Here is a 9,354-nt window from a genome sequence, read left to right as displayed (position 1 = left end):
ACTGTCGTAAAATCGGCCGTAAAGCGCGACTGTCGTAAAAGGTGCCGTAAAGCGCGACTGTCGTAAAAGGTGCCGTAAAGCGCGACTGTTGTAAAATCGGCCGTAAAGCGCGACTGTCGTAAAATCGGCCGTAAAGCGCGACTGTCGTAAAAGGTGCCGTAAAGCGCGACTGTGGTAAAATCGGCCGTAAAGCGCGACTGTCGTAAAATCGGCCGTAAAGCGCGACTGTCGTAAAATCGGCCGTAAAGCGCGACTGTCGTAAAAGGTGCCGTAAAGCGCGACTGTCGTAAAATCGGCCGTAAAGCGCGACTGTCGTAAAATCGGCCGTAAAGCGCGACTGTCGTAAAATCGGCCGTAAAGCGCGACTGTCGTAAAATCGGCCGTAAAGCGCGACTGTCGTAAAATCGGCCGTAAAGCGCGACTGTCGTAAAATCGGCCGTAAAGCGCGACTGTCGTAAAAGGTGCCGTAAATCGCGACTGTCGTAAAATCGGCCGTAAAGCGCGACTGTCGTAAAAGGTGCCGTAAAGCGCGACTGTCGTAAAAGGTGCCGTAAAGCGCGACTGTCGTAAAATCGGCCGTAAAGCGCGACTGTCGTAAAAGGTGCCGTAAAGCGCGACTGTCGTAAAAGGTGCCGTAAAGCGCGACTGTCGTAAAATCGGCCGTAAAGCGCGACTGTCGTAAAAGGTGCCGTAAAGCGCGACTGTCGTAAAATCGGCCGTAAAGCGCGACTGTCGTAAAAGGTGCCGTAAAGCGCGACTGTCGTAAAATCGGCCGTAAAGCGCGACTGTCGTAAAATCGGCCGTAAAGCGCGACTGTCGTAAAACTGCTGTAAAGCGCGACTGTCGTAAAAACTGCCGTAAAGCGCGACTGTTGTAAAAGATGCCTTGTTGCCGGAATCCACGTGTCGGCATGGACGCCGCCATCTTGCCGGAAACCACGTGTCGGCATGGGCGCCGCCATCTTGCCCAAAACCGTGTGATCGCCTGGGCGCCGCCATCTTGCCGGAAACCACGTGTCGGCATGGGCGCCGCCATCTTGCTAAAAACTACGTGTCGGCATTTGCGCCGCCATCTTGCCGGGATCCACGTGACGGCATGGGCGCCGCCATCTTGCCGGAAACCACGTGTCGGCATGGGCGCCGCCATCTTGCCGGAATCCACGTGTCGGCATGGGCGCCGCCATCTTGCCGGAATCCACGTGTCTTTTTGGGCGCCGCCATCTTGGATTAGGGTTAGTTTTAATCGGTAATTTTAACAGTTACGGTTAATTTTAAAGCTGTTTTAGGATTATTTAAGGATTTTTTTAAAGGTTCTTGGGGGATTTTTACGGGTGTTTTGGGGGTTTTTTAAAAGTAGGGCATTTGGAGTGTATTCGGAGGGTATTTTTAGGGTTCTGTGGGGTGTTTAAGATACATTTTCTCTCTCTCTTTCTAACTTTGTTTTCCTTTTAGCTTTAGTTTAAAAAAGCAGCAGTAGAAACTTTCAGGCTCCCTGGGACTAAAGGAAAAAAATAAAAAATTGAAAAATACAAAACAAACCCTTTACTCCCTGGGAGCCTGAAATTTTCTACTGCTGCACCGGACATATACTTTTTATTCTTTTTACTATATACACTATATACGAACCCCACCCTCTCCTAATCAGGACCCCCAGCGGACACCAATCAAGCCTAATCAGTCTCACCTACCACTAGACACCACCCCGATACCCAGGCACCCACCCCGTCACCAAGCCCCGCCCCTAGGTCCCACCCCCCAAACCGCAGCACTGCCCTTAGCCAAGCCCGCGCCGCCCTGGCCTTACCGCCCCCAGGCACCGCCCCCCGTCGGCAACCCCCGACAACACCCCTCCCCTAGGCGCTGCGGCCCCCGGGCGCCGCCCAACCCTACCCGAGCCCCCGCCCCCGGGCACCGCCCCTGGCACCGCCCCCCGTCGCCGAACTTCCGCTCCCCGTCGCCGTACCCCCGCCCTCGGGCACCGACCCTTCGTCGCCAAGCCGCGGCAGCCAGAGGCCGCCCCGACGCCTTAGATGCCCCTCTTCGCGACGCCGCCGGCCTCACGCGAACCGGAATATCATTCCGGCCCCCGGGGACCCGCGGAAAGCGCAAAAATCCCGGCAAAAATCGAGCAAAAATATCCGGTCATGGGGGCCGCCATCTTGCCGGAAACCACGTGTCTTCATCGGCGCCGCCATCTACCCGAGCCCAGAGGTTGCCCCGACGCCTTAGATGCCCCTCCCCGCGACGCCGCCGGCTTCACGCGAACCGGAATATCATTCCGGCCCCCGGGGACCCGCGGAAAGCGCAAAAATCCCGGCAAAAATCGAGAAAAAAAATCCGGTCATGGGGGCCGCCATCTTGCCGGAAACCACGTGTCGGCATAGGCGCCGCCATCTTGCCGGAAACCACGTGTCGGCATGGGCGCCGCCATCTTGCCGGAATCCACGTGTCGGAATGGGCGCCGCCATCTTGCCGGAAACCACGTGTCGGCATGGGCGCCGCCATCTTGCCAGAATCCACGTGTCGGCATGGGCGCCGCCATCTTGCCGGAATCCACGTGTCGGAATGGGCGCCGCCATCTTGACCGAATCCACGTGTCGGCAGGGGCGCCGCCATCTTGCCGGAATCCACGTGTCTTCATCGGCGCCGCCATCTACCCGAGCCCAGAGGCCGCCCCGACGCCTTAGATGCCCCTCCCCGCGACGCCGCTGTCCTCACGCGAACCGGAATATCATTCCGGCCCCCGGAGACCCGCGGAAAGCGCAAAAATCCCGGCAAAAATCGAGAAAAAAGATCCGGTCATGGGGGCCGCCATCTTCCCGGAAACCACGTGTCGGTATGGGCGCCGCCATCTTGCCGGAAACCACGTGTCGGCATGGGCGCCGCCATCTTGCTGGAATCCACGTGTCGGCATGGGCGCCGCCATCTTGCTGGAAGCCACGTGTCTTCATGGGCGCCGCCATCTTGCCGGAATGCACGTGTCGGCACGGGCGCCGCCATCTTGCCGGAAACCACGTGTCTTTTTGGGCGCCGCCATCTTGGATTAGGGTTAGTTTTAATCGGTAATTTTAACAATTAGGGTTAATTTTAAAGCTCTTTTAGGATTATTTAAGGATTTTTTAAAGGTTCTTGGGGGATTTTTAAGGGTGTTTTAGGGGCTTTTTAAAAGTAGGGCATTTTGAGTGTATTCGGAAGCTCTTCTTAGGGTTCTGTGGGGTGTTTAAGATACATTTTCTCTCTCTCTTTCTAACTTTGTTTTCCTTTCTAGCTTTAGTTTAAAAAAGCAGCAGTAGAAAAGTTATTTACGGTTAGGTTTATTTGAGTTTTTATTAGGGTTCAATGGTGTGGGATGTTTGTTCTGTTAGTAATAGAAATAGGTTTTGTTTTGATGTGCTGCGATGGGATGAGCGTGTGCTGCGTACCGGTGCTGACAAAGGTACAGTATTTTTATGGCTCTGATGTGTCGGGTTAATGAATTTATATGGTCTAATATGTCGATGAAAATAAAATTAAATATACATTTAAAAATAAATATAAAATTATAGTGGTAAACAGAAATATAGAAATCAAATAGATAAATACATAAAACTATAATATATTGTATATTATTGTAACATAACATATAAATTATAGTCTATTATATATATAAACAAAGATATATAACTATAGAATGTAAATATAAAAACAGTAAAATATATTGGAGATTTTTTTTTGTTTTTTTAGGTTATAGGCTGGGTTTTATAATAAATGTGGTGGTGGGCTTTGCTGCAGCTGGAATTTGTATCTATTTCAGGAAGCGTCATATAGTATATCCTGCAATTTAATAGATCCCCTGCTATGTTAGTTGTAGTGGAAGAAGCTGAATGAAACCAGGACACTGAACTTTGGTGCACCAAACCCCTGCCAATAACAGGTTTTCAAATAACAAACCCACAGTTTACAACAATGTTAAAAGCCCAGCCTACAAAAATACCAAACTCCCAGCCAAAAAAAAATACTAAAAACTTGGCCTACAAAAATATCGAACAAACCAGCCTATAAAAAACTGCATTTCAAAATACCAGAACAACCTAGTTTCAAAATAATAGGAAACCCAATTTCAAGGTACACAGGAGCTGAGGGCTGCGGGGCAGAGGGACCGGTTGAGGGGTAAAGGGAGAGGCCTTGAGGGCTGGACAGTCCAGTGGAGATCAGGGGCACAGGATACAGCTGTACCACCCCCTCACCCCAGCCCTAACCTCAGCCTAACCAGCTCCCCTAAAAACAGCCTTTTCCCCCAACAGCAGCACAACACAGCAACCCTAACAGCGAGACCAGAGAGCAACCCTCACACACCAGGACAATGACAGAACCCTCAGAGAACAACAGACCCACTGCGGCTAGAGAGCAACAGGTAGAGTTTGGAGACTGAGCACGTCTTTTTGAGTTTTTTTCCCAGGACTTTTAAAGGTATTTAGGGGATTTTGGAAGGGACTTCTCTGGGACTTTTTAGGGTATTGTTGGGGCTTTTTCAAAGCCATTCTGTGATTCCCTAGAATATTTTGAAGATTATGGTCAGGGTCAGAGGAAACACCCTCTGAAAAGGCAGAGTTTTAGGACTGCAGTGGAATGCTTTAGAAAGGGGTCAGCGGTGGCACAGCAGGTCGGGTCCCACACTGCCAGTCCAAAGGTTGTAAGTTTTAGACCCAGCTAAGTTGTTGTGGTCAGGGTTAGATGCTCTCAGCTTTGGTCTGGGAGAATTTCTGCACAGAAAAACTCACCCCCTGAGTTTGCTGATGCCAGTTTGCAGGAGGTCCTTGGCACTGCCAGAGCAGCCCGAGTTCTCGGTGGGGGCAGCTTTGCTCCTGGAGAAATCCTGTGTTGGCCCTCTTCCCTGTAAAACCAAACTCACCCCTGCTGCATGTCGACGTCCATCCGCAGGAGGCACGTGGCACTCCAAGGGCAGCAAGAGTTCTTGGTGTTGGCAGCTGCGGACTGCGAGAAATTGTTCTCTGCAGTTTTGGAGGCCGAATTGCAGTTTCTGCCATGGGCACACAGAGAGGAAAGGCTGTTAATTTCCTTAGAAAGGAAAGCCTGGCACCCCATGGTTTAAGGGGCAGACAAAGGGTTGTATAGGGGAAAGAGCTCCTCACAGGACCTTTCTTCACCTCAGCCCCCACTCCAAGGTCTAGCAGGCCCCCGTGTGACAAGCTGCTTTCGGAGGGTTGCCCGGGCACACCTGCACAGGGAGCTGCTAGGCCAGAGGGACTAACGGGGACGGTCGGAGCATCCAGCACGGACTAGGAAACAGCCAGACCCACCTGGGCACTGAGCATCACTTTGAGAAAACGCCAAGGGAAGAGCCCTTTTGGCCAAGGGCCAGCAACTGAGCAGGCCAGGCAGCAAGTGGAGTTCCAGGAGAGGGCTTTCAACTTTCCCCTTTTACAGTGTCAGTCCCTCTCCAAAGCCCCCAGACCCTCCAGAGCACTCCCAGAAAGGAGAGGGGTTATTAGGAGAAAAAGAGTTTATAAAAAAGGGAAAAAGCTTCATTTTCCATTAGTTTTTGTGTTCAAACTGGTAGGGACTTGGATTCCCCTGCAATTTTAATGGTCTCAGTTGAAAGAATCCCTGCCTTTTCTATGCTGTTAGGGGTGTTAATTGACAGGGAGTCCTCATTCTCTATTATTTGGCAGTTTAAAAAGAAGGGGAAAATCTTGACAATGTTTCTTATGGGTTTGAATTAAGGGTAGCCACCCCTTTTTGTTGTCCTGAGGCCCAAATTGAGGGAGAAGGCCAGCTATCCCTCCATCCTAAGGGTTTGAACTGAGGGAAAAATCCTTCTTTTTTCATCACTGGAGAGATTTAAAGTGTGGAAAGCCCCTCTTTTCCCAATATTTAAGGAGAGCAAATTAAAGGGCAGAAACTATTTATTTGCCATTGTATTAGCTTCAGTAGAGGTAACTGCCCCATTTCCTCTTTTTAAGGAGTTCACTGGAAGGAAGCTCTGCCTTTTTCAGCATCTTAAGGGTTTAAAACTACATTTCAGGGCACTTCTTTCTATGCTGTAGGACCAAGTATCTCAGAGAAGGATGAGCCTCACATGCCCTTAACCCTTACACTGCCTGGGAGGCTTTTATTTTTCTTATTTTTCCTTATAATGTAGATAGCCTAAATTAGAGGTCCCAAGGAGACTTAGACTATTCATACCATTAGTATTCTTCTCCACCCAGCTTAGTCACATGGGAAATACTACTTAGTAGCCACTAAGGAATAATTACCTAAGTTAACAGCAAATTACCCAATCTATCTAGTTATGCTGCCTAAACAGAAAGTTTTATTTCTTACCAGTTTGCTGCCCTTTTGCTCCAAGCAGTTGCTACAAAAAAGAAAGCGCTGTTATTTTTCTGAAGAGCTTTCTTCTATAACAAGCACTTTACTCCCCTTGAATTTGAGTCAGAGAGGCCAAACAGCTGCAGCTGCTCTGAGGGCTTTTATACTCGGTGGGATTTGCCCCCTCCCTTTTCATGGGTGCCATGGGAACGAGAGGCGGGCACAATCAGGGGTATATTAACCCCAGCCTTGGCTGTGGGGCTTCATTCCCTCTCTGGGATGTGCTGGGGTAAGAACTCTCCTCTCATTTCAGTGAAGAGGCTCTTTCAGCTCATCTCAACTTCTTTCCAGCAGGTGTTTCTGGGCATCTAAAGCATAGAGGCTTTGAAGATTCTGTGAAGTAAACAGCATGGAATACAGGGAGTATTTAGACTCATGATTTTGGCTTTTGTGTTTAGGGGTGGTAAAGTGCATTTGTAATTTCTGGTTTTGTTCTTGTTTTGTTTTGTATTTTTTTTTTAGGAGGAGCGCAGCATCCAGAGATTCCTGGTTGTGTCAAGTACAACACTTTTTTCAGCAGATTCATCATGTCACAAGAGGGATCCGCCCAGTGTCAAGGATGATGTCTGAGATTGAGGCATCAGGTGAGTTGAGGATTGTGATTAGGAGAGGGAATGTGAGCAGGCATACAGTTAGGAATTATTGTGGGTGGGGGGAGGTTTGAAGGTAGCAGGGTGAAAAAGGATGTTTATTTGAGGACCCCCCCCCTAAGGCTTCTCAGAAGCCTAGCAGAGGTATTCCCATGTCCTACAGCACACAAGGTTATCTACTGCACTCATAGGAATGCTATCCAACTTTGCCTTTCTCTAACCCAGGTGCCACTGCTAATAAAGGCCACAGCCTTGGAATCAGGGTGAAGCTGGAGCCTAAAGCAGCCAGGCACACTCAGGAGAGGGCAAGTAGCTGACTTGCTGGGATTTGGCCCACATAACTCTGGACTCATACTTTGGTTTTGGTTTTCTTTATTGTAGCTAACCAAGAAGCTAACAGGCCATCACGAGGCGTTCCAAGGCAGACTCATTTCAGGTGCAACATGGATCCACATCACCAATCATCCAAACGATAAGTTGGGGGCCAGGGCTTGGAGATGGGATGATGGGAGAGTAGCAGGTTGGGAGATCTTGGGGCAGATGTAAAAATTAGCAGAGGGAAAAGCAATCTTCTCCAAGGGCCTCTTAGGACAGCTAAAGGGAGAGGCTCTACTTTTGATGGCAGCTTTCAGGCAGGCAGTGCAGAACAGTTCTGGTCTATGTTGTAAGCGTGTCACCTTATATTGTGTGTACTTACACTCTATGTACACTTGCACTGTATGCATCAGCTTATAATGTGTGTACTTACATTGTACCAATTATGATTGGAACTGCCCTGCCCTGGCCCGTAGTCACAGTTAGGTGGAAGAGTTATAAAAACTGTACCATTCATCTGTGTTTTGTGGGATTTTGGGTAGAAAATTTATTGGGCCAGTGCGGGGACAAGTCCTAGCTGTCAGATAGACACTTGTTGACCCCTTCCTGTTGTCTCACAGGTCCCCGAGGCTACCGATTTCCCCGGAATCTACCATTTGACGTCAAGGAGCGGCAGCCAGAAGATGCATTGAAGCACGTTCTTCAGCGTCTCGGGTAAGGGCCGCAGCGAGCGTGTGAGCGTGCGTGAGAGCATGTGAATGTGTCTGTCTGAGTCCGCTTGTCTCTGCGTGTGTGAGCGCACGCTGACTGGTTTTACCCTTGTGTGTATGACTTTTGCTTTTCAGGTTTTTAATCTCATTTTTAAATTTAGAATAAAAAATCCCCAGCCAGGGTTTTTTTTTTTTCCCCCCCGGCTGGGTTTTTTTTTCCTCGGTCCCGGTCGGTCTGCGAGGCAACGTTCATCGCCAAAGTTTGGGCACGGACCATCCAGGGACCGGGGTTTTTGTCAGGCAGGAGGATTTTTTGGAGGTTCCCGGGAACCACGTTCCCGAGGACCAATGATTGCTGGGGTGTAATTTAGCAGTTGTGATGAGAGGGATGGTGAGTTTGTGTGTAATCTGAAGGGAGAGGTTATGGTAGATGAATGGTGGTTTTTGTGTGCTTTTGTTGTTTTGGGTTTCTTGTAACAATAACTCAACATGTAATGAAAATAGAAAAAGGTTATCACTTTGTGTTGATATGTGTATTGCTCTGTACTGCTCTGTATTGCTCCATATGTAAGTTTGACTTTTACCAGTGTGTCTATGGATTGTATATGCACTTGCGTTTGTATACACTGTTTCTATGTATTTTGCTGATGTCTAAATAAAAACATGCATTTAATAAAGTTGAATCAACCCTAATCAAGATACCCCCTGCCCTTCCCTACCCCCACCGCGGCTCCTGTCTTTTTTGGGTGCGGTTTTGTAATTTCTTTCCTCTGTATTTCTTCCTTTTGCTCCTCACTTTCCTTTTCTATTTCTAACTTAACTTCCATCTGTCTCTAACCCTTTGATTCTGTTTCTCACTCTTTGTGACACTGTGTCTCTGCTTCTGTAACTCTGTTTCCATCTGCTTTCTTTTATTTGTCCATTTCACTATTTCTGTCTAACTGTATGTATTTTTCTCTCTTGTCTATACTTTGCACCTTATTTCTTTTTCTTTGTAACTTTCACCCTCGCTCTTCTTGCTTCTGTTTCTCTGTGTTCTCCTTTTCCTTGGTTTGTCTTTTTTGCTCTCAGTCTTTTCATTTTTCACTCTGCCCTGAATTTTCTAATCCTAACCACTTTCTTTTCCCTCCAAGTCCTGTCTTTCCTTTTTCCCACCCTCCTTTTCTTTTCTCTCTGTCTTGGTTTCTCTCTCTGTTTTCTTTTCTCTTTCTGTCTCTCTGTCTTTTCTTCTCTATCTCCCTCTCTTCTTTTTCTCTCTGTTTTTTTCTCTGTCTTCTTTTCTCTCTGTTTTCCTCTGTCTTTTTTTTCCCTGTCTCTTCCTCTTCTTTTCACTCTTTTTCCTTCTCTCTATTTTTTTCAGCCTTTACTTCT

At 48.3% G+C, this 9,354-nt stretch overlaps 1 long non-coding RNA gene across 7 annotated transcripts; it reads left to right on the top strand.

Annotated features, from left to right (window-relative positions):
* The first annotated feature begins 2,893 nt into the window (after positions 1 to 2,893).
* On the top strand, positions 2,894 to 8,148 carry LOC141730536 (uncharacterized). 7 transcript variants are annotated; one of them, XR_012582057.1, is made up of 5 exons: positions 2,894 to 4,392; positions 6,663 to 6,731; positions 6,831 to 6,952; positions 7,184 to 7,394; positions 7,894 to 8,148. It is a non-coding gene; the product is annotated as an uncharacterized LOC141730536 (long non-coding RNA). The 7 variants fall into 7 exon arrangements; XR_012582054.1 differs by having other exon boundaries at positions 2,896 to 3,435; positions 4,283 to 4,392; positions 6,831 to 7,394; XR_012582055.1 differs by having other exon boundaries at positions 2,896 to 3,435; positions 4,283 to 4,392; positions 6,660 to 6,731; positions 6,831 to 7,394.
* The last annotated feature ends 1,206 nt before the right edge of the window (positions 8,149 to 9,354 follow it).

This window comes from Zonotrichia albicollis, chromosome 11, assembly GCF_047830755.1.
Source record: "Zonotrichia albicollis isolate bZonAlb1 chromosome 11, bZonAlb1.hap1, whole genome shotgun sequence".
Classification (NCBI taxonomy): domain Eukaryota; kingdom Metazoa; phylum Chordata; class Aves; order Passeriformes; family Passerellidae; genus Zonotrichia; species Zonotrichia albicollis.
The sequence above is the reverse complement of the archived record's forward strand: the minus strand, read 5'-3'. Positions and strand labels throughout refer to the sequence as shown.